A 25,239-nucleotide genomic window follows, 5' to 3' on the forward strand; every position below is an offset into this window, starting at 1 on the left:
TTAGAACGTACACCACCGGACAAAGTTGTCCGTTAGATGTACGGTAGCAATGCGCTGATATGCATTTTGTTCGTTACTCGTGCGTTCCCTATTCTGAACCTGACCGGTTCGAATCCGTTCTTGTCCGGTTCGCATTCGTTCTAGTCTGGTAGACCTGATTCACGGCGGGACTACTACCGGACATGCAACGGATGTAACGTATGTTCAACGGACGATAACTGACAATAACGTTTTGTCAGTTTTTCATGCGTTGCGCTTTCGTTTTACGCGGTACAAGTCCGTTACTAGAACGGTGATATCCGTTAATTGACCGTTGTTCGTCCTGAATATATGCGTTAATCTTGCGGTCATTGTGCGTTTTATGCGCTCCAAACACCGATCATGAGAGCATCGAGCAGCAGCGGCGGATGCCTTTCGTCACCGGATAACTTTCTGTCGCAATTTTTCTATACGTTTGGCGTCCGTTAACGCCATACGGGGTAGTGTGACTGACAAAATAGAAATTTAGCAGGCTAAGGGTTAGGTAATTACTAGATATGTTTTATTACATTATTATTTAACTTAATTTGCATATGGTAGACGTATGTTTCGCAATTTAAACGCATACGCTATAGACGTGTACGTACATGTCAAATAAATACTAACCTAAAGGAATGAATTATTATAATCACTTTCATCAAGACCTTAAATCATTACCCATACGAGTTTTGCTTTAGTAAACCAGTCAAACTTTTAAATTAGTGATATACAATTCGTCATAAAATCCATCATTAATGCTCGTTTCAACAAATGAGGGCATTATAAGTCTTTCTTCGTAAATGTAAAGGTCTGTAAACATATTAATTGCATTGGTAATATTTGCAATTTTTCTTATCATTATTGGTGTATCAGTTGGTGTAAAGAGACCTCTCTATTGTGAACTATATTGATTTCCAGTTAATGGGATCACTTTAGGGACTAAGATACACAACTTAATTGCTCTTCAAATGTATACTCCCGCTGTCAGAACTTTGACTCGAATGCTGACGAGTGGTAACGCTGTCAAAATCAGGACAGCTTTGCACTAGCTGTTTATAACAGAGACAATTTGCAATATGAAAACCTAAAGCTCAATTTTGTTGATATATTCCCAGAACACATAAGTACGACAAAGAGTAAATGCGCTACATGTTTAAGAAGCGTATTTGAGAACAGATTAAAAATTTTGTAAAAGGGCTCTCTGATGCGTTGTTCCATTACATTTATTTTTTTTAAAGTTAAAATGTTAGAATGTGATTATAATTTAGGATTTTCTTATTTTGCGATTGCCTTTATTATCAGTACTTACTTGAGTGACTAACAGACTGCTCATTAATAGGATCAGCAAAATCTCTATATCAAATAAATTATCTGACGTTCCCAAAATGCTTGAATACGAATTCGCATAAATGTTACTACTCTAATGGGACAGACATACAGACAGACGGACACCGGCGTCATAACATTGCGTATAAAAAGACGATATAGTGACTCGGAAACAATATCATTCTAGCCTGCTACAAACTGTACAGATTGGACATGTGTTTGAACAGCCCGCAGGGTATCTCTACTTAATGAAGTTGTGTTGACTTTCAAATTAGTGCAGGCGCAATGCGGATGATACATTTGAAGAGGAAATTTGTGTTGCTAAATGTATCTAAATTGCAATTAATTCAGCAGATACGAAAAAAGTTGAGCTCACAACAAAGGTGATCTTCGCGTTTAACCATTACCCTGCTAAATTTCTAAAATGGACTGGTTCATCATTCAAGAATCACCTGCCGTCAGCAGGCTAAAGGTTAAATTGTATGTTAAAACATATCAGCTAGTAAGGTTTGCCTAACATTATTGTTGTTAAATGTAGACTGTACAAGTAAATGTCTATGCAATGATTGTTTATTCTACTTTTGCTTTTCAAAATACTACATTCACTTAAGTATTCCTGTTCCTCAATCTCATTGTTTGTATACTCTGTTACTTTGCACCCTTTATGTCTATTTTCTTTTGTATGATATAATTCAGGAAAACAATCATTGTCGCAGCTTCAGGTTGTACCGTTGTCAACTTTACATGCCCCGTTCCCCTATCCATTGTTTTTGTTTTTTCGTTTGCATAGGGATTTCTAGTTCATATTATTTCAGAAATATATGCATGCTGATTTGACATCTCCCAATGCTTATGTAGATACAGAATAGAACAATTCCTAATTACCCTGTTTTTCTTTTCTTTTTTTTTTTAATTGTACATGGTCGGTGTGTTTACATGTGCGTAAGAGGATATGCATAAACATCTGGTTGTTTAATCATAACCCTGCTAAATTTCTGTAAAGAACTTGTCCATCTTTCAATTTGGACAGTTCCATTTACTGTTAAAAGGGGTGCTTACCAAAAAGATACTGACTGAATGGCGAACAGTGCAGACCATGATCAGACTGTACGAATGTGCAGGCACTGGTCGCAAAGGCAGAATCACCTGACGCCAGCAGGCTAAGGGTTTATTTGGACAATACGCTGTTTCAGAAATTCACATTTTATGATTTGTGGAAGAGAGTTATTTTTGCCTTTGGGTTTGTAATTTTTATTTTTATTTTTTTTTTTTTTTTTTTTTTTGCGAGAGAACTATTTTATCAAAACCTCATCAAATATCATGTGACATTTTTATTACACTCAAAATGTGTGTTTTCTTCTCGTAAAATACGAATAAGACGCAAATCAAATTGATTGATTACTTTCTAAATATTAAACCTAGATCAAATCAATGGCGTAAATTGTGAAAGTGAAACTAAAACACTATCGAATAGTTTTAACTTAAGTGAATTAGCCAATCAAACCATGATATGTTTCAAAATAGTAGCCAAAATGATCGAGCACCGCTATGCCAAAATCAACGGAAGGGCATTGTGACTAGGAAGTATACAGATCAGTGCATATCATATTGTTTTTTTATCAGCTTTAGCTCTGGGATACAACGGATAGTCAAAATGAGAACCCACGTATTAGCGGGCTCACAGAACCCATGTATTAGCGGGCTCACAGAACCCACGTATTAGCGGGTTCTGGCTCACAGAACCCACGTATTAGCGGGCTCATCCGCTTTATTTTAGCAAAGCCCTTACACTGGTTTTCGAAAATGCGGTGCTCAATTTATATTACAGGAACGCATTTCTACATTTTTTTTGTTGGATTTAACGTCGCACTGACACATGATAGGTCATATGGCGACTTTCCAGCTTTAATGATGGAGGAAGACCCCAGGTGCCACTCCGTGCATTATTTCATCACGAGCGGGCACCTGGGTAGAACCACCGACCTTCCGTAAGATTTCATTCAAGGTAAGTGATATATTTGTAGCGCTAGATATCTGTTTTACATTTTCGACATTTTAAATGTTGGCATTATACGTAGCAGTACACTAAAATGTACTAAGCGATCAAAGAAACATCTCATCCCTGATTATGCCATAGAATAAATCTATAAAATGGTCCATTGGAAGCATCGAACGCAAACAAGTAAAGGTCTGGTGAAAAGTATATTACCAGCCTTGCCCGTAGAACTGGCTTGAGCTAAATTTTATTGCAATGGATTTCATTATCCTAAAGGACCAGAACAAATATCAATATTGAGTCTTTTAACAGCCAATACATACTCTTATACAAAAAAGCACAACTGACCGGATAGGGAATAGGATACTCCATACAGAAGGTCTGAGTTCAGAACGAAAATAATGTGTGGAAGGCCGGGGACAGTAGTTGAAATCAAATTCGTCTCGTACTGTACATAAAAATACATGTATTTATCGTTGGATTCAGGTAAATACGTCTATGTATGAATCAATGAATGATGGTTTCAATAATCGACAGAACTTGTAGTTGAGAGTTAGATTGTTACATTTATTCATTACAAAAATCAAATACATTTTTGCAATTGAAAAACTCCACAGGTCACTCATAATATTCGACAAAGTCGGAAGGAAAAGGGCAGATACGGGCTTAGACTTATTAACGCTTGGTTAAAATGGTGAGTATTCAAGCACCGTAATTAAAGAGCTGTTGGGTGTTAATTGCCACAATAGGGGCACAATAAGGTTTTGTAACGTTCATATGCATAATACGGAGGTACAAGTGTGGACAGGTAGCTCACCGTGGAAGATCTGTGAGTATTGAGACACTCAAAACATCTGGAAAGTATAGGATGTAACGTCAATAATTCCTCGATGCGCAACTACACTGACGGCTTTCAAATTGTCATACACGAACATAAATAACTGGAGTATATTTCCACAATATGTTTACATAATGAATTGCTAGACGATGGGAAACGTCAACGTCTTTTGCCCCGTAAGTTCCGAAAATTTTACATTGAATACGATAAACCTAAGGGTACTTTCTCATGAAATAACGAGTGATGAAGCCTAGGTTCATTACTGTACAAAAACCCGCTTAGCTCAATATTTACAACTGTGCTAACTCGTTCAGATTCATTTAACAGATTAAGATCATTTCTTAACCTTTCGCCTGCTGACGGCAAGTGACTTTGCCTTTGCTACCAGTGCAGACCAAGATCAGCCTGCACATCCATGTAGGCTAATCATGGTCTGTACTGTTCGCTATCCAGTCAGTAAATTTTCAGTGAACACTCCTTGCAATAATAATTGAATGATGGACCTGTCCATGTTTAGAAATTTAGCAGGCCAAGGGTTAAGGGTCTTTTTATTACCATATCAAGAAGATAGCCAGTCCACATGTTACATAATTAATCTTCTCCTCATCACCCTCTGTATCTTGTACTGTTAAAATGACCCTAAAAGTGTTGCTAAGTGCAACATACATTCGAATGAAAGGACCACTGTTGGGGCGAAATGACAGTACACTGTTATACATCTTCTCTTAGTTCACTATCTTTATATACGAAACGAACAACAAGTTTTAAAAGTGACTAACTTTTTAAAAAATTCATGCTTAATTTCCGTTCTTGACAGTCAGTGAAATCTGTTTTCAGATTGTTTTAATCTTATTGTCATTTTTATAGTATATATGTTTTGATTTACGTGCTTTATCAACAATAAATGCTATTAAACTAACAAATGTCGTCCTGATTTGTGTCATGTGATCAAGAGAAGATTTGCGACCTTCACATCACGATGTTTCAAGCAAACTAGTTCAAGTGAATACAGTCACATGGACTTTACACTCTGTATAATGAAATTCAACCATGACTGACTAATTATCAAAATATGTAACTCAAATTATTTAGAGTAATCTAAATCTGATCAAATAAACAGGCTCTAAAGTATCTAACTTGTGAACTCACAAATATCATGTGTTTTATCCAATGGCAGCATGTTGAGCTGATGTTGCATCTGTTTCGCTTCTTAACAATGTTCCAGATAAAAGCTTAGACAAATACCGGTTTGATCAATATATTTACAGGAAAACAATGTCGTTTAGATCAATCTAGTTTATGGGCTGCTGATTTAAACTGTTGCATAACAAAATTAATCTTTCCCGTAGAATATATCGTTCTTGTTCTAAGAAGAGCTTAAACAGGATCATTATAAACAAACCACAGGAAGCCAACTTACAGGAAAACTGACATTAGGTACACTTAATCTTGCCACGTTCGGCGAGCGTTGACTCTGAAGGGTTTATTAGACGTAAGGACCGAGTGGTTAAGGTGGCTGACTTTGAACCACTTTCCCCTCACCGATACCTCGCTTGATGTGTACAACGTTTTTCATACGAGGAAGCCATCCATCTGGTTTACGGCAGGTCTGTGATTCTACCCACGAGTCCGTCCGTGCCCGGGACAGTGTTCGGAGGGACACCTTGCGATTTCCTCCAGCATCAAAGCTCGAAAGTGGCCATATGATCTATGAATTTATTGGTGTGATGTTAAATCCAATGAAACAAAACAAAGCAGACCCATTAGCCCTTTGTAAATATCTCGAACCAACTTATGAACCAAGAAAGGTCAGTTATCGGATAATGAACACTGTCGGATGTTTTACCCAGAGTACTATATGTCAAACTCCGACCACCCATTTCTCCGAGAGAGGCAAAATAACTTAATTCAATATTCCCCAACAATAATTTACAGTTATTGACTTTTGTTGAGGTCAATATGTGTTTTTACGGACCTGTGAAAATGATATTGACCGAGGACGCAGCCGAAACATAAGACTATAATTGTTATATTATATGCCCTACTCGAATGCATTCATTTACCTGGCCCATATTTCATACATATAAAAAAATGATATCACAAGAGTCATTATCACTTTTGCAGGTCAATATCGCTTTTTGCGGACTCGCGCGTGTACTCATTTCGACCAATCAAATGTGCGCATTTGAGAAGGATAAATAATATAAGCTATTAAATTAATGAAAAGTACGCTTCGATAACAGATGACTATATGTACAGTAATAGCTGCCTACGAAAATATCTGGCGCAGTAATATCACTCATTCATACCATCATACCATTAATATTAACACATTTGATCAGGAAAAAAACATCGTTTTGAGTAGTCATCACAACATCAAATGTTAAGTTTACAAGATCTTTAACGCAGTTCATGAGTCGAATCATATTTAAAAATGTAATTTATTTCTCAAGCTTCAAGCGCTGATCTGCTTTTAATCGTTCCCGTTTATATATCTTTATATGTTGAGACTTTTGTCATAAGCAAGTTAAGCGAAACTGATATAGATTATATAGAGCAAGATTGCAAAATTGCAAGATGAATCATAATTTAGATATAACTTATCTCATGGCTTGCCTTACATATTAGATGATGCCAGATAATATTGAAGAAAGATTGCAAAATGTAGGTAAAACACTAATAGTTTGTGATATTTCTCCAATCGTGGGAAACATGTTTATAACATTTTTATATGCGTACAAGAGTTATGATGACTAAGGTTCTGCCATTTCATGCTGGTGTGTTGTTGCGCTCCAGGAACACCACCACGCCAACGCCGATACGATAATTTAGGTATTCGTCGTTCTGACGACAATGGTATATCTCGCGTGCTGGAACACACATAAACAAAATGGTAGAAATCAGGCACCGGAGGAACATGCGTGACCATAATTTATAATGAATCGACAACTTCTTAACGATTAGGACTTATATATGTCTAATAATTACTTCAAGACTGGTAATATATTTTTTAAAAAAAAGTCACATTTGTGTGTTAGAAACTGAATACTTGGACATCAATTTGGATAATGCTTTATTAGGTAAATATAGTTTTGAAAATTCTGAAAATGTTTGAAATATATGTAAAATTGTTAAATATTGGTAAGGCATTCGAAATTATGTCTTACGGAGCCATAATTATGCTTATCCACAAAAGCATGTTCATAGAGAATATAACATTAATATAACCTTCAAAATAATGAGTTATGTAGATTGCAAGATGAATTTCATTGACATGTAAATGTATAGTTATTAGCTTTGAGAGAGGGGTAGTGATACTTTCATGTGTACAAGACTATGAATACTTAAAACAGCAGATAACATTTTAAAAGAATTAAAATAATCTCTCATGGGCCTGCAACATAATCATTTTGGTACGGCTGCTGAGTAAATGGAAAACATACTATTTATCAAATGTACTTCCTTCCTTATATAAAAAAAAATCACCTTTTACGTTTCAGGGAAATTTGCTATTTTCTTTTCCAATAAATTGTAAAAATCTTTCCTGTCACAATCATCAGTAATTTAATAACTAACCCTTTTCTGCAAATGAAGCGAGTTTAATTTTTGCAAGTTGTATAAGGACACATTTTTTCTTCATGTCATACTTTAATAATTATGTTTCATATAAACTAAATGCTTTCACAGTGTAAAATCCAATACCTATGTTAATGGGCGGAAGTTGCTGTATATCATATATCACCCAGAAGCAATATTTATAAAACGAATGAATACTGCGTTAGGTTAAACATACTTAACGTGCACATGTGGTGTAACAATCCTAGAGCGACGCGAACGACTATTTGTACAGTCCACTGCACAATAACTTCACGCTGCATTGCTAGCACAACACCTTTCTATCGTGTATTTGGGTCATGGCCATTATTTATAATTCAGGTAAATTTAAAAGCTTATTGCTGCAAAATGGATGAATTCACTTAAATGCATTTTGCATTTTCTATCAAAATTAATACACCTATTGTGCTTATGAAAATACTGTTCTCATATCCCGTTTATCAACGAAACCAATTAAATTTAATATGCTTAGGTGCATCTTTATACCGATTTTAAAAGAGGGTAAAATGCAAGTGTCAAATAATGCCCAATGTCAGTCTTTATTTCTGACTCCTTAGAATACCAAGGTATTACTACAGAGCTCCTGCAGGGCTTCTATATAACCATAACAAAGACAAACCAACTTTGGTAAAGGAAAAGCGATCCAAATTCATCTGCACTAACAACCCGGTCGCAGAGTCCCTGCTGTTAGTGATAGTGAATTGAGGTATACACGGTTTACAAAGTATCTGTAACGAGCACATCAAATAAACAATAACCAACACACCTTTCTAACTTTAAAATATATTTAGTTGCCATGGTAATTTCTTTACATTCTTAAACAAGGTTTGACATAAAAGTTATGTCTTTGAAATGAATTAGCACGAAAGCACTTACAATAATGCTTTTACTAATGGAACTCTCTGGAATCACTGCATTTCATCTCATATATCAACGAGATACCACTGCTTTACAGTGAAACACCGCTCGCTCGAGCATCGATGACTCGAGCACCCGGCACTCGAGCAATTCATGTGTCCCGGCCGATTTCCTTCTATTTTTCATGTGAAATTACTATGGCTGGTCGAGCACGATAACTCGATCGCTCGAGCATGACTACCTGGTCCTGTGTATAATTTACTTTTTTCTCGCAAACTCGAGCAGAGAGTTCAAAATTTATACATCTTCTGCGGGCGAATGTTTCGGTTGAACATTTTCACATATGTGAGAATTGCGTGATCTACTCCCAACTATCTTAGATTTTGTTTATCGGTAAAAATTCAATCTATAAGAGATAATTATTGATAAAAGGCTGAAAAAGATTTAGATAATTTCTATCGCTTACTTAAAACATTTTTTCTTCGGAATCGAGAAGATAGTTATGAGATCGTAGTATTTAATCACAGTTGTTTGCATGCAAATGAAGGAAATAATAAAGCCTTTTCATAAAACTGAGACGATAATTCTGATATGCACTTGTTGATAAATAAAATTAAAAAGTCTTAGTTGTTTCTTCACATGTGCCATTTACAAAAAACATATTGAAATGTCTATCATAGATAACGTTTGTAATTAAATGTCACAAGTATGCTATTATTACGAATCACCGTTTACTCTGCAAATGCTCCCGATGAAAATTGGTAAAAAAAAATTTCTTCGTATGTTGGTCAATATTTGGGTCGCTCGAAACCATGGATAACTCGAGCATTTTGCTCATCCCCTTGCGACCTCGAGCGACCGGTGTTTTACTGTATTTAATATAGATTTTTTTCAGCTTTGCGTCTGTTATGATCTGTAAATATATCTAACTAATATGAATAACTATAACTGGGAATTTATTATAAGATCTATCACATATTCGAGAAAAAAAATGGTAATTTGGAATATACATTGTACATTTTAAATGATGGCTATTCTTTTATCCGGTCTTATTTTCGTTTCGTGTGTCCTCCAAAAATTCTTATCTTATATAAAAAGAATTAAAAAACAAAATTCTACTATAAAAAACCGGTATAAATCCGGTAAAAAAATACTTGCTCTAAATTTCCAATATCCAACTTTTATTCAATCCAACTTGGCTTGTGAACAAACTGTTTACTATTTTTACACTCGACGATACAGCGACTGTAGACCGTATAATAATGAAAGCAAATGTTATCTTGGCTGAGTGAGTCCGATATTTATTGGTGTTTCGTAAGGATACAGGCATTTACTTATTGGTGTTTCGTTAGGAACATTTCGCAAGCACGGAAACTTATTCACAAATTAAAAGGCGGCGCCTTTTTCATTCACATATTTGTTTAATGCGTAAAACATTAGAAAATACCTATCAAAGATACTTCCGTTATGACGATATTGCAGAAATCATTTAAACCAAGAAGTTTCAATAAGTTTCCCTTGTCACGCATATCGAACTTTAAAAATTTTATCCTGATATTTTTCTAATTATTCTGCAAAATCATAAGATTCTGTTTCTGTTTTAATGATATCAACGTCACGTATAAACCGATTTCGTTTAGATTTTGTTTACTGAATTTAAGTTATATTTGCATATTATTGTATAATTATATGTTTTTTAAAAACCAACGACAAAGGTGTATTTATACAAGGACCAGTCCTGTGATATTTAGAATAACCTTTCTGTACTTGCCTTCTCATTCATATTCTTGCAGGAATATGCAGATCCCAATAAAAATAGAGTAGGCTCCTGGAGTACAATAACTGCAATATCTTATTTGAAAACATGACAATTTAATGCACTTGCAAATACCAGTAATATCTTAAATTGCAAATGTTCTGTTAGCTATTTTGAAGATGTCGAATTCTCAGATGCTATGTCAATTTTGTAACGATGGACAAAGCAAGTCGTGTCAGAGTGTACAATATTATCGTGATAGCTACCTAGCTAAATATGCGCCCAAAAACAAGTGAGCCAGAATCATCGACACTAACACCTAGTCACGGAGTTCCTGCTGTTATTGAATAATTGAGCTATACGCGTTACATATTTATTTACAAAGAAACTAATTAGCAGAGTATAACGAACGTATCAAATAAAAAAAAAGAACAAATACAATTTTCGAACTTTAAAACATATTAGTATATCATTTTCGCGCCCGTAACGTAATAAAACGTATTAGCGTCTGAGGGCCCTTTCACGATTCCATAGAATCAACATTTATTACAAGAAATTTATTTTGAATCTATTTCTGAAATGTCTAGGTCTGCAGCTCTCAAATACGGAAATATCTAACATCCACAGTCGGTATATAGTGACAACATCAAAATGGACTTTTCGGACGATTTGACGAAGTTTCGAAAATCAATCTCCATATACCCTTGCTCCGTTACGGACCCCTGTGGGACTTGTGTTTATTCCGAATTCAAATTTTGTTTCGTAGATAAAAAGCTAACATCTCGTGCTAAAGACTAGGTGTCTTAAAATCGTTAGAAAATACTGAATAGTGACTCCCCATTATCAAGATTAGCAAATAATAATAAAGAAGTCCACGCGTATACATTTAGACGGGGTGACCCCTGCGCGTGACCCCTGACTATAGACCAACTGACTATAGACCAATGCAAATGCGACTTTCGTTTTCAAATCTAACCTGATTACTTTTATTTTCTTTACTTCCGGAAAACGCTTAAAGTCTGATATCATTTTCTGTGTTGTCAAAAATATACGTGTGCTGGCGAGATTGTACAACAAGAGGGCCATGATAGCCCTATATCGCTCACCTTTAGTTTAGTTGCTTGCTTGAGCAAATTTCTTTGCTAAAACTTTAAAACAAAAATCTAGGTGAGCAGGCCATGGTAAAGATTATTCAAATTAACAACTGAAATCAGTTTAAAAATTATACAAGTGGTCCAAATCTCTTTGTTGTAGCTTCAAAAACAAGAAAGTATGTCAGTAGGGCAGGGTTAAGAATATCAAAGATGAGTATTGACATCTATATCAAAAGTTATACATGTAGTCCAAATTTCAATGCTTTACCTTCAAAAACAAGGAAGTGGGTAAGTAGGTCAAGAATAGTACTATTCATGATGAGTATTCAAAAATTATACATGCTGTCCAAATGTATTTGCTGTAAATTCAAAAACACAAAGTAGGTTAGTAGGTCATGATAAAGACAATTGAAGATGAGGCTTTAAATACTTATCAAACATTATACAGTTGGTCCAAATCTCTTTGCTGTAGCTTCAAAAATAAGAAAATGGGTCAGAAGGTCATGGGTTAAGAATATTAAAGACTAGGATTGAAATCTGTATCAAAAGTCATAAATGTTGTCCAAATTTCTATGCTGCACCTTCAAAAACAAGAAAGTAGGTCAGTAGGTCATGATTAAAATTATTCAAGATGAATATTGAAATTTGTATAAAAATTAAAGATGAAGTCCAAATTTCTATGTTGTAAGTTTAAAAACAAAAAAGTAGGTCAGTAGGTCAGTATACCCCAGGGACATGATTTGAACTTGATAGTTGACTACTAGACAATACTAAATACCAAATATCTAAGGTATTTGCCTTATGGTTCTGCAGAAAGATTTTAAAATATTTTTCCTTTATAAGTCAATGTTAAACAAGGGGGCAGGACCTATTTGCACCCAGGGGTATAATTCGAAGGCAATGCTACATACCAAATATCAAAGGCCTTGAACTTTCAGACAAGAACAATTTTAAAGTATTTTCCTATATAAGTCTATGTAAAACTTGGGACCCGCAGGGCAGGGCCTCTTTTCCCCCCAGGGACATAATTTGAACAATCTTGGTAGAGGACCACTAGGCAATGCAATATACCTAACACGAAAAGCCTAGGTCATGCAGTTTCAGGCAAGAAGACTTTTCAAGTTTTTTTCCTATATAAGTCTATGTAAACTTGGGACCCCTGAGGCGGGGCCTTTTTTCACCCCAAGGATATCATTCGAACAATCTTAGTAGAGGACCATAATGCAATGCTACATACCAAATATCAAATGCTTAGGTCTTGTGGTTTCAGACAAGAATATTTTAAAGGTTTTCCTATATAAGTCTATGTAAAAACTGGGACCCCGGGGCGGGACCTCTTTTCACCCCAGGGACATAATTTGAACAGCCTTCATAGAGGACCATTAGATGATGTCACATGCCAAATATCAAGGCTCTACGCCTTGCGGTTTTGGAAAAGAAGATTTTTTTTTAAGTTTTCCAATCGGTTACCATGGCAACAAGTGTTCTGCGTGGAATTCTTTGAGCCACTTTTAAAGGAGACCACACAAGGAACACCCAGGCCAAGTTTCAACAACCTCCACCAAATGGTTTCAGAGGAGGTGTTGTTTAAAGGAAAGTGTGGACGGACGGACGCCGAACGGTGAAGGATCAAAATAGCTCACCCCGAGCGTGTGCTCATGTGAGCTAATAAACAAAGCCTTAGGCCCTGTGGTTTTGTAAAAGAAGATTTTCAAAGTTCTTCCCTATATAAGTTTATATAAACAATGTGACCCCTAGGGCGGAGCCATATTTGACTCTAGGGGAATAATTTAAACAATATTGGTAGCGGGCCACTTCCAAATAACAAAGCCCTATGCCATGTGGTTTTGTAGTTTTCCCTATATAAGTCTATATAAAACATGTGACCCCCATGGCGGGGCCATATTTGAACAATCTTGGTAGAGAACCACTAGATGGTGCTTCATACCAAATACCAAAGCCCTTGGCCCTGCGGGTTTGGACAAAAAAAATTTCAAAGATTTTCCCTATATAAGTCAATATAAACCATGTGACACACAGGGCGTCTAGATGATGCTACATATCAAATACCAAAGCCATAGGACCTGTGGTTTTGGACAAGAAGATTAAAAAAAAAACCCTATATAGGTCTATGTAAACCATGTGACCCCCAGGGCGGAGCCATATTTAACCCTAGAGGGATAATTTGAAAAAATTGGTAGTGAACCGCTAGATGATGCTACATACAAAGCCCTATGACCTGTGATTTTGGCCAAGAAGATTTTTCAAGTTTTTCATTTCGGTTGCCATGGCAACCAAAGTTCTGTATGCAATTCAATTCTTTGAAAGAAGACCATCCAAGGAATATCCCTGTGAAGTTTCATCAAAACTGGCCAAGTGGTTTAGGCGTAGGTATTGTTTAAAGGAAAGTATGGACGGACGGATAGACGACGGACGGTCGCCGGACGTTGAGCTTTGTGCTCAGGTGAGCTAAATATGTACCAGTCGTCCTAAGACTGTTTAGAATGTACCTATATCCAGTCGTTTTAAGGATATAGGTACATTCTAAACAGTCTTAACCAAGATGTATGCATAAAAGCTCTCAAGTGCGTTTAAGGGAAAGGGAAGCACGAAAGCTTTTATAATAATGCTTAACTAATGAAGCTCTCTGAATCACTACATTTCATCTAATGTATCAACGAGATACCAGTGCTTTAATAAAGATTTTTTCAGCTTCGTTTCCGTTGTTATGAACTTAAAATATATCAAACTAACATGATTAACTACAACTGAAATCTTATCTTAAGATATATCAGTATCACATATTCAAGAAAAAAGTGGTATTCTAATAGAATCATTGTAAAATTATACATGCAAAACGGACAAAATCTAAAATTCTTCATTTGTGATTAAATATCTTTTATCTTGTCTTATTTCTGTTTCTTGGGCTCAGACAATTCTTATCTTAATAAAAAAGGGATACTAAAACAAAGTTCTAGTATGAAAAAGGGTTTAAATCTGGTAAAACTACTTGCTCTAAATTTCCAAACTCAGCAACCACTTTAACAAACTGTTTACTATTTTTACACTCGACACGAGTAATATTAGTGATATGCAGTGACTGCAGAGCGTAAAATAATGTAAGCAAATTTCATCTCCGATATGTGAGTCAGATAGCAAGGATAAAACGTCATTCATTTATTTGTCTTTCGCAAGGACAAAGTCATTTTGCAAGCACGGGAACCTATTCAGAAATCAAATGACAGGGTCTCTTTTAATTCACTTATTTGTTTAATGTGAATAATATTTGACATACCTATCCAGATACTTTCGTTAAGAGTATGTTGCAGACATAGTTAAAAACAACGAGTTTAAATTAGCTTCCGTATACTGTAGCTCTAATAAAATTATTCAATTTATGTAAATCGATTACTTTGAGGGTGCAGAGACTAACATTATCTCTTCTCACGCCTATGTCTAATTTTGATCAGTCAGTTTGTCATATTTTTTTCTACTTTTGCAAAATCTTGAAGATTGTTTTCCGTTTTTATGAAAATAACGTCATAAATCAAATGATTTCGTGCAGATTTTGTAAATTTTGAAGTTGTATTTGCATTTTACAATTTTATCAATTTATGATTGAGCACATTTTAAATGTTACGCATTATTTTCAAAAATCAACGACGAAAGTGGTTTATACACAGTCTCTTCCTGTGATGACAGGGATAACTTTCTGTACTTGCTCTCTAATTTATATTCTTGCAGGAGTTAAGACCAAAGTGACCTCCTGGAGTATCAGAATCACTACAAAATCTACAATACCAAATTTTTGTAATGAAATGTTAATGTCTTGGTACTCCTGGAGTATCGGGTCACTTCAAAAACTGCAATACCAAATTTTTGAAATGAAACGTTAATGTCCTGGTACTCCTGGAGTATCGCGTCATTTCAAAAACTGCAATTCCAAATTTTTGAAATGAAACGTTAATGTCATGGTACTCCTGGAGTGTCGCGTCATTTCATGGAGTATCGGGTCATTTCAAAAATTGCAATACCAAATTTTTTAATTGAAACATTAATGTCCTGGTTCTCCTGGAGTATCGGGTCATTTCAAAAACTGCAATACCAAATTTTTGAAATGAAACGTTAATGTCCTGGTACTCCTGGAGTACCGCGTCATTTCATGGAGCATCGGGTCATTTCAAAAACGGCACTAAATTTTTGAAATGAAATGTTAATGTCCTGGTACTCCTTCAGTGTCAGATACACAACAAAAACTACAATACCAAATTTTTAGAAAATGAAACGGTAATGTCCGGCTATAAACCTGTAATTTCTGAGACAGTAAATAAAGTGACCATCTAGATACTATATCAATTTTGTAACGACTTACTCCTCCTTTTGCGAAGCCAAAACCAGTCACATCAGTATCGCAAGTTAACAATTAGTAAGAAAACAATTTTATTTTGTGTTAAATGTACAAAATTTGTAACAGTGACTTATCAACATCTCCAAGTACAGATCAAATGTGAGGTTAGCTATCCGCTAGCCATTTACACAAGTTACATGTAGAATACCGGATATCAGTGTCGGTATTTACTAAACTTCAATTTGTAGAAACGAATACCTAAGTTATATTGTTGTTTGACGTTTATTGCAAATACAAATTCTTTTGGTGATATAATTGTGCGCCTTTATAATGTTAGACTTCTGTAAAATTGACATGAACTGCATACAGATCGAAACGATAAGAAGAAATATACGGAAATGTCAAATGCATGTTAATATAACTGGAAAGTAGAAACAAGTCCATTTTTTCAATTGTTATACAAATTCAGAATTAATCTATGTATTAGTTAAACTTTAAGTTAATATGTTAAAAGCATTTAAAATATTAAACATGATGTTCGTCCTTTAAAATGTTTCTATATGTGTTTTAATTTCGAAGTTTAGGTATTCTGAAGTGGTTTCGCATGGCAGGTTAAAGTTTTTTTTGTTTGTTCGTTTCTTACATATTTACTATTTCCATGGGTTGCTAAGGTCAAGCAACTGCACCGAAGGAACATTTTGTCCTATATGCGTCGTAAAAATAACAACAGCAAAAACTTTTATAAATCTTCAAACATCTTAAAGGTGTATATAGCCAATGTTTTAAAGTAACCTTGAAATGATGCAGTAACATCATTTAAAAAAAAAGAAAATTATCAGAGAAGATCCGTCCTTTAAATTTTCATATATAATATAAATTTTGCTTTATCATTAAGTGTACTGTTATGTTCAGTGAATCATTCGGCCAATGACAATAGTACTTTTGAACATGTTTCTGTCTTAATTTATTTATTTATTTGGGTTTTACGGCGCACCAACACAGTATAGGTTATATGACGCCAAACAGGACTACAAATTTTGGTTCCACATCCCATTTACATCGAAATAAAAACATGAGGTATGGAATCAAAATTTGCATACCTGCTGGAATCACAGAGTTACAGCAAAACCAAGTGTTAAGACCCTATTAGTCGCCTCTTACGATCATGCAAGGGTAATACAGATCGTCCCAGAACCACATGGGGCTTCTGTCTTAAATTTCTGTTCTTAGGGGCACACTAATAAAAATGACATTCGTCTTCTAATACTTTCATATTACAAATGTTACATAAATGAACCATTTTCCTTCTTTATTTTTCCATTCCAAATATACAAAAATAAATAATTAATAATTAATTATGATAATTAACAAAACATTTTTCACCAAATGGATTTTTAGGTATATGTAGTCAAGAAAGGAGTAAATTTGGTTGGTCTATTCTTTGATTATTTCAAAATTAACGTTATAACTGAAGAAGACTGCGCCAACACCCCCCCCCCCCCCCCCCCCAACCACTTCCCCATATAAATTATACGTAACTAAACATAACCATGTAACCAAATAATTTATCAAACTGGACCATCTACTTGATAGTAAAATCAAAATGATGTGGGGTTTTTAATGAATGTATTATCATCATAATTATGCCCCTCTTCGAATCGTTTTGCAGATGTTGGTCAGTCTGTCGGTCTATCCGTAGAACAATCGGTTTCCGGATAATAACACAAGAATGCTTGGGCTTAGGATCATGAAAGTTGAATGATAGGGCGGTTAGTCATTACCAGCAGATGACCCAAATTGATTTTGAGATCAGTAGGTGAAAGGTCAAGTTGACAGTGACCTGGAACAGTTAAACCGTTTCCGGGCGATAACTGGAGAACGCTTGGGCCGAGGATCTCGAAACTTTATAAGAAGGTCGACCATGACCAGCAGATGACCCCTATTGATTTTGTGATCAGTAGGTCAAAGGTCAAGGACACACAGAACAGTAGAACTGTTTTGCCAAAAAACTGGAGAATGCTTTGGTCTAAGACTACATTTGATACGGAGGTCACTAATGACTAGAAAATGACCCGTAATCATTTACTTGAGGTCAGTACGTCAAACGTCCAGTGCACAGTGACCAAATAATTTCTGTTTCTTGTGCAGTTACTGAATGCACAAAGGGGGGGGGAGCATTTCGTGTTCTACGAGCTCTTGTTGATTGTAGACATAAATAGTCTGACAAATGCCCTAGTATGAAATATTTAAGTTTTGGTATTAACATAAAATATCGCTTCTCAAGAAGACATTTCACATTAAAATGTAAATTAGCTAATGGCGTACAAAAACAATTTTAATGACTGCCTTTAAGGTTGTAAGGTTGAGTTATGCAGGTAAATCAGTGTTTCTGACCTTTAATATGTGAAACGCATTAACAAAGCAAACACTAGTAAAACAGTAAACAAAAAACATATTAGCAAGCATATCAATATTAGTCATTTTATCTATATGCAATGTCCGAGTCAGTTAAATTATTTTCAGTGCATTTTGTCGTCGGAATCGTAATTTGCAACGGCGCAGAACATAGTTTCATTTTGATTTGGAATACTAAATACGTACTCATATATGCATAATGTTGCTGTTGTTATTTATTCAAATCTAAGCTTAGACCTGTGTTGCATTGCTTTGTCTTCCTGTGATGAATAAATTGATGGATGTTTGGATGGATGGATGTGTGGGTGGATAAATGATTCGGAATATAGTCAAATTTACCTTTACCTTATAATAAACTGATGAAACATTTTTATATATATACAGGTTAAGACCGCTACTTATTAATTAGCAGATATAGTTCTATTCATCTATATATATTTTTAAAGGAATGAACATTCAGGAATAATGGTCAGTTAAGGAAGAAAATGTCCGTTTTGGTCTTGATTCTGCTTTTTTTTTTGCATATACATAGAGCAGGATGCGATAAGTAAATACGCAAAGCATAGCTGAATGAATGAAAACTCTAAAATTTGGAGAAACTATAGTAATGTGCAAGCCCTTTCTTTGTAAATCATTATAATGGATTTTAACATGTTTAAGTGAAACGGACAAAACCTTTTATATTAGGGTACAGCTCCTTATTTAATAATCATGCAAAATTTCTAAAACGCCAAAAAAATAGCATCTCCTTTCAAGTTTAGTTTTGATTACTAAACCAATTTCATTTTCTAATCGTTGTTAAACAAGGCTAACCCAGGTGAAATGTCGGTATCGTACACACGCTAAAGTAACAGTTTTGCTTGTAACTTCCTTAATATCAAACTGATTTTGATCAAATAAAAGGCATCGAACAGAGAATATCGAGTGCTTCCCTTGGCACAAAACGTTTGTCAGAACGGACTATACATGTAGGTAATGTGCACAGTGGGATTTTGGCAAAGTATTAGAGTAAAGTATTGAGAATGTGTGGCATGCGACTTTTGCCGAGGGAAGCACTCGTTTTCTTATCTACAACGCTTTTTATATTCGTTAAATCCTTCAAGTAATAAATAATATATAAGCAAAAATATTACCTAAGTACGATATACCGAAAAGTCACGTGGGTGCCATTTTTGCTGTCTCTGAAGTGAATGCGGATACTGTCTAAAATTATGTCATAGCCACAGGTCTTTCAGTCTCGGTTAAAAAGCTAATCATATAGATTATTCCTGTCTACATCGTATACGATGAGAGCTAATCAGTAGGTCGCTTAACTATAAGAATGTCTACGTAACAATGAATTCTCAAATACTTCACGCGTTTATTGTTTGTATAGTCACATTACGCTTTTTATGTTCTCCTTTCGGTAGGTCGGTGGCAACCGAGGCGCCTGCCCGTGATGAAATAATGCACGGAGGGGCACCTGGGATCTTCTTCCACCAGTATCTTCAAGAAACGTTATTTTAATGCATTGTTTCAGTGACAAAAAAAACAAGAGACCACAGAGTGATCTTGGCGCCCACCAATGTGCCATTTTTGAGTGTTCCTAATTTCAAGACTTAATGACTAGCTCAAGGTCAAATTTCATTTCCATACACAACACTGTGCATGTGGTCCAAATTCGAAAGCTGTAGCTTGAGAAATGTGAAAGCAGGTCACTAGATCAATTTCAAGGTCAAAGTTCATTTCGGTAGACAGAACTATGCATGTGCTTCAAATTTGAAGGCTGTAGCTTGAGAAATGTGAAAGTAGGTAATAGGTAAAAATCAATGTCAAATTTCAATTCAGAACACAAAAATATGCAGGCAGTCCAAATTTGAAGCCTGTAGCTTCAGAAATGTGAAAGTAGGTCACTATGTCAATCTCAAGATCAAGGTTCATTTCGGTACACAAAACTATGCATGTGGTTCAAATTTGAAAGCTGTAGCTTGAGAAATGTGACAGTAGGTCACTAGGTCAAAATCAAGGTCAAATTTTATTTCGGAACATAAAACTTTGCAAGTGGTCCAAATTTGAAGCCTGTATCTTCAGAAATGTGAAAGTAAGTCACTAGGTCAATCTCAAGATCAAAGTTCATTTCAGTACACAAAACTATGCTTGTGGTTCAAATTTGAAGGCTGTAGCTTGAGAAATGTGAAAGTAGGTCACTAGGTCAAAATCAAGGTCAAATTTTATTTTGGAACAAAACACTATGCATGTGGTCCAAATTTGAAGCCTGTACCTTCAAAAATGTGAAAGTAGGTCACTAGGTCAATGTAAATGTCAAAGTTTGTTTCAGTACACAAAACTATGCATGTGGTCCAAATTTGAAGGCTGTAGCTTGAGAAATGTAAAAGTAGGTCACTAGGTCAAAATCAAGGTCAAATCTTATTTCGGAATACAAAACTATGCATGTGGTCCAAATTTGAAACCTGTATCTTAAAAATGTGAAAGTAGGTCACTAGGTCAATGTTAAGGTCAAAGTTCACAAAAACAGAAATGTGAAAGTAGGTCACTAGGTCAATCTCAAGATCAAAGTTCATTTCAGTACACAAAACTATGCCTGTGGTTCAAATTTGAAGGCTGTAGCTTGAGAAATGTAAAAGTAGGTCACTAGGTCAAAATCAAGGTCAAATTTTATTTCAGTACACAAAACTATGCATGTGGTCCAAATTTGAAGCCTGTTCCTTCAAAAATGTGAAAGTAGGTCACTAGGTCAATGTGAAGGTCAAAGTTGTTTTCGGTACACAAAACTATGCATGTGGTCCAAATTTGAAGGCTGAAGCTTTAGAAATGTGGAAGTAGGTCACTAGGTCAAAATCAATGTCAAATTACAGTTTGAAACACGAAACTATGCATATGGTCAAAATTTGATGCTGTACCTTCAAAAATGTGAAAGTAGATCACTAGGTCAAAATCAAGGTCAAAGTTTTTCCTGTGCACAAAACTATGCATAAGGTCCAAATTTGAAGGCTGTACCTACAAAAATGTGAAAGTAGGTCACTAGGTCAAAATCAAGGTCAACTCATGTCAAGGTTCATCTTGCCACTCATAAATATACATATGGTCCAAATTTGAATGTTGTAGTTACTGACAAGAACATTTTAAAAGCTTTTCCCTATATAAGTCTATATGAACCATGTGACCGTCGGGGCGGGGCCATATTTAACCCTAGGGGGATAATTTGAACAAACTTGGTAGAAAACCACTAGATGATGCTACATTACAAGTATCAAAGCCCTAGGCTTTGTGGTTTGGACAAGAAGATTTTCAAAGTTTTTCCCTATATAAGTCTATGTTAACTATATGACCCCCAGGGCGGGGCCAAATTTGACCCTAGGGGTATAATTTGAACAATCTTAGTTGAAGACCACTACATGATGTCACATACAAAATATCAAAGCCCTAGGCCCTGTGGTTTTGGACAAGAGGTTATTCAAAGTTTTTTCCTATATAAGTCTATATAAACCATGTGACCCCCAGGGCGGGGCCATATTTGACCCCAGAGAGATAATTTGAATTATCTTGGTAGAGGACCACTAGATGATGCTTCATACCAAATATCAAAGCCCTAGGCTCCGTGGTTTTGGACAAGAAGGTTTTCAAAGTTTTTCCCTATATAAATCTATGTAAATTATAGAAATAAACAAAGGGCCATAACTCACTCATAAATATTTGAACCAGTCTGATTTGCAGGGAGACACAACTAGGGTACCAATACATCATTCTGACAAAGTTTGGTCAAATTCTGAGGAGACGCGATAACCAGAAATTGTTAACGGACGGACGGACGGACGGAATGACGGACGGACGGACCACGGACGCAGAGTGATTTTAATAGCCCACCATCTGATGATGGTGGGCTAACAAAACCGCAGATTCACAGCTATAGTTGTTGAATATCATTCTAATAAAGTATAAAATACTTTCGAGGATATATGCAAAACATATTTGTGTAAGACGGATGGGTAGACCGACAGGTAGACACAGGAAAATGCATAGCCCGCAACGGGGTTATAAAAAGCCATTTATATGCGCATGTTTTTCCTAAAGCAAATATTATAGTTAATTTTGTTCCGATGTGCCTTTAAATATTATAGCATCCCAAAAGTTCACGCTCGTTTTTCGTCTAACCATTATCTGATTCCTTGCAGTCTGATCATGACCATTCAGTTAGTATCTTTTTTATATGCATTTCTATCATCTCTCAACAGTCTTATCCATCGCAGTGTTTTCATACCTTTTTTGTTATGCAGATATGGATATAGATAAGATAATTGCCATTAGTAAGTACTTATATCAAGGAAATAGATAAAAAAAGAATACAGGTGATCAGTTTTGTGTATATATTAGAAGAGTACTTTATCCAAAAAATTTAATACATTTGTTTGAATTTCGACACCATATCAAAACTTCCTTATTTAGATTAGAAGTTTATGAGATGTTCTACTTCCGCATACGCCTTTTTCAATTTAACCTTTACCTTTCTAAAATGGACTGGTCCATTATTTAATTTGGGCAATACCATTCATTATTCAAAGCGGTGTTCACTAAATATTTACTGACTGAACAGCGAACATGGCAGACCATGATCAGCCAGCTAAAGGTTAAAATGGACTTTGCACTTTTCTAAACTCAAGGACCCATGCAATTACAGTGATGACATTTGTCTATGTTCTGTAGCTTACCTGATACTTTTGCTGGGTTAAGCATCACGCCAACACCATTATAGGTCATATGGCGACATTCAAGCGTTTATGGTGGAAGAAGCCCCTAGGTGCCTCTCCATGCATTATTTATTCACGGGCGGGCACCTGAGTAGAACCACGACCTTCCGTAAGCCAGCTGTAGAAAGATCAACACAACCGCAGACTCAGTTTGACTGAGTCTGTTCATGAGAGGTCTTGGCATATGCAACACCCCTGACGCCCCCTAGCACTGTCACAGTACTGTCTGTATTAGTTTGCTATTGCAATATTCTAAATATATATATCTGATGATGGTGGGCTAAAAAGCTACAAAACATACCTGTTCTCGTTATTTTATATCCCAGGGTGATTAACTGTGCCTACAGATTGGAAAATTGTTACCGCACTATTCACAAATGTAACAAATATGTGTCAGTGACTTTTCCCATTCGTCTCAAGTTTAGAAACAAATGTTAGCGCTTCAATTTTAGTTGGTTTTTGTTGGTGTTTTACCTATTTCGTTAAATTCTCTTGATATTTTCCGCGTTTAGAAGGAATGGTATGCGGAAATAAAACCAACGAAAACTGCGCCGTCTATTTGCGTCTGTATTCAGTCACATTTCTTTAATTGTAGTCTCATCAATCTTCTTAAGACTTAAAAGACGCATCGATCCTTATACGTACTACACATATGGAAAAGAGTAACGTAATAGACTCGAATTCAAAGTAAAGCATATAGCCAACGAGAAAACCACTGGTTTAATTGGTTTATTTCGCTGGTCCAGTCGAGTCCATTACAACGTACATTATATGCATTATATGATCAACGCCCGGTAAAACACAAGAGTATCATATGATACCATTATACGCACGTCAAGTAAGCAAGATCTAAAAAATAACGCATCGACCAAGTAAAACTACTGCAAAGTATATGAAACATGATGTGTTTGTACCAGCATGAACATCTTACTTTGGACCAGTATCTAACATCTTCCTCTAAATAGAATTTTAGCCTAACAGAATGCTTCCAACAGACCCCATGTCTGGATCCCTCATGTTATCTTACACCCTACTAAGAGGTTCAGCATCTGTTTCTCAGATTCGATAACAAAATGATTCTTTCAATCAATACATGTCTAGGAGAACAATAAATCAGACAATATGAACAATATTTTATAATCTGATTTAAGCTGGTACATAAAAGAACGAATACTGGTACTCAGATAACTTGTACATTTGTATGTCTAATGCCAAACTAAATTTAAGTAATTTAGCTATAACACATATGTTAAACAAAAAACATGTTTAGAAACAACATGCAAACATGTTTCTAAACATTGAAATAGGAAAAAAATGAAATAAAGCGACATCCAAAGAAACAGACTGAACCACCACTGCAGTTAAACAACAAAATGAGAGAAAAAAACGCTATCAATTGCCGGAAATGAAGCATAGTGTAGTTATTGCCTGAGAAGTTTTCCCAAAAAAGGAAGTGCCCTAAAGTGTTCAATATAAAAAGCCCTAAAGCATTTGAATCGAAACCTATTGAATCAAGCACCATGCTACCTTGAAGTCAAACAAAATGTGTCTCGACCTCTGTTGATTCCAACCTCACACTACCTTCGCGTCAAACACAAAAAGCACGACAGTGCTATACTCGACCTCTATTGAATTCAAAGTCAAACACAAAGTGCACTTATGTATTTTAATCAACCTCTATTGAACCAAGTCTTATACTGCCTTCGAATCAAACACAATGTATGTGAAGTGTTTTACTCGACCCTATTAAATCCAGCCTTATACTGCTTTCGAGTCAAACACAAAGTATGTGAAGTGTTTTACTCGACCTCTATTGAATCCAGCCTTATACTGCATTCGAGTTAAACACAAAGTGCTTAAAGTGTTTTACTCGACCTCATTTTAATCTAAACTCAAGACACCTTTGAATCAAACAAAGTGTTCTATAGTGCTTTACTCGACATCTGTTGAATCCAGCCTCAACCCCCATTTCAAGTTAAACTGTGTTTTGTGGTTGATTCTCGGTACTATTTAAATATAATATAATGTAATATAATACAATAAAACGTAGGACTTTTATATTAGTTTAAGCAAATGTGTAACTTGAAGGAATAAAGACAAAGCCTGCCGCTGCCTATTTGGTCAAACTTTTCATATTTAATAGGCACTGTCACAAGCTATCAATGTATTATACTTCAGTGGCCTAGTAGCATTCAACAAAATGTGTGTGTATTAGGGCATTTTTGGCTAT

General features: G+C 35.5%; 1 long non-coding RNA gene across 4 annotated transcripts in view; it reads right to left on the minus strand.

Annotated features, from left to right (window-relative positions):
* LOC123564856 (uncharacterized) overlaps window positions 1–25,239 on the minus strand; it is a 68,202-nt gene that overhangs the window by 24,534 nt on the left and 18,429 nt on the right. Inside the window, exon 1 of one of the 4 annotated variants that reach the window (XR_008369994.1) lies at window positions 23,311–23,329. The exons of 2 other annotated variants lie outside the window; for them this stretch is intronic. This is a non-coding gene — a long non-coding RNA (uncharacterized LOC123564856). Of the gene's footprint in view, window positions 1–8,669; window positions 8,739–23,310; window positions 23,330–25,239 lie in introns of those variants that run through there. One more of the 4 variants, XR_008369992.1, reaches the window with a different exon arrangement.

The sequence above is a fragment of the Mercenaria mercenaria genome, chromosome 2 (assembly GCF_021730395.1).
Source record: "Mercenaria mercenaria strain notata chromosome 2, MADL_Memer_1, whole genome shotgun sequence".
Classification (NCBI taxonomy): Eukaryota; Metazoa; Mollusca; class Bivalvia; order Venerida; family Veneridae; genus Mercenaria; species Mercenaria mercenaria.